Consider the following 1,203-nt stretch of genomic DNA (forward strand, 5'->3'; position numbering starts at 1 on the left):
AGCCGGGAGAGGCCTGGGGGGAACTAGGGGTGTGCTGGGAATGCTGAGGGAAAAGGGAATCCTTGGTTTTCCTGAGGGAAAGGCTGGGTCCTGGTGTTCCTGAGGGAAAAGGGAATCTCTGGTTATCCTGAGGGGAAAGGGATGTTCTGGTTTTCCTGATGGGAAAGGGAATCTCTGGTTTTCCTGGGGGGAAAAGGAATCCTTGGTTTTCCTGAGGGAAAAAGGAATCCTTGCTTGTCCTGAGGGAAACGGGATTTTCTGGTTTTCCTGAGGGAAAAGGGAATCTCTGGTTATCCTGAGGGAAAAGGGATGTTCTGGTTTTCCTGAGGGAAAAGGGAATCTCTGGTTATCCTGAGGGAAAAGGGATGTTCTGGTTTTCCTGAGGGAAAAGGGACTCTCTGGTTTTCCTGAGGGAAAGGCTGGGTCCTGGTAATCCTGAGGGAAAAGGGAATCTTTGGTTCTCCTGAGGGAAAAGATATGTTCTTCTTTTCCTGAAGGAAAAGGGAATCTCTCATTTTCCTGAGGGAAAAGGGAATCTCTGGTTTTCCTGAGGGAAAAAGGAATCCTTGGTTGTCCTGAGGGAAACGGGATGTTCTGGTTTTCCTGAGGGGAAAGGGATTTTCTGGTTTTCCTGAGGGAAAGGCTGGGTCCTGGTAGTCCTGAGGGAAAAGGGAATCTCTGGTTATCCTGAGGAAAAAGGGAATCTCTGGTTATCCTGAGGGGAAAGGTAATCTCTTTGTTTTCCTGGGGGGGAAAGGGATGTTCTGGTTTTCCTGATGGGAAATGGGATTCTTGGTTGTTCTGAGGGAAGAAGGATGTTCTGGTTTTCCTGAGGGGAACGGGATGTTCAGGTAATCCTGAGGGAAAGGGGAGTCTCTGGCTTTCCTGAAGGAAGAGGGAATCTCTAGTTTTCCTGAGGGGAAAAGGGATGTTCTGGTTTTCCTGAGGAAAAAGGGAATCTCTGGTTGTCTTGAGGGGAAAGGGAATTCTTGGTTTTCCTGGGGGAAAAAGGGATCCTTGGTTTTCCTGAGGGAAATGGGATGTTCTGGTTTTCCTGAAGGAAACAGGATTCTTGGTTGTCCTGAGGGAAGAGGGATGTTCTGGTTTTCCTGAGGGAAAAAGGAATCCTTGGTTTTCCTGAGGGAAAAGGGAATCTCTGGTTTTCCTGACGGGAAAGGGAATCCTTGGTTTTCCTGAGGGAAA

This window comes from Chaetura pelagica, unplaced genomic scaffold, assembly GCF_000747805.2.
Source record: "Chaetura pelagica isolate M959 unplaced genomic scaffold, ChaPel_1.0 scaffold466, whole genome shotgun sequence".
Taxonomy (NCBI): Eukaryota; Metazoa; Chordata; class Aves; order Apodiformes; family Apodidae; genus Chaetura; species Chaetura pelagica.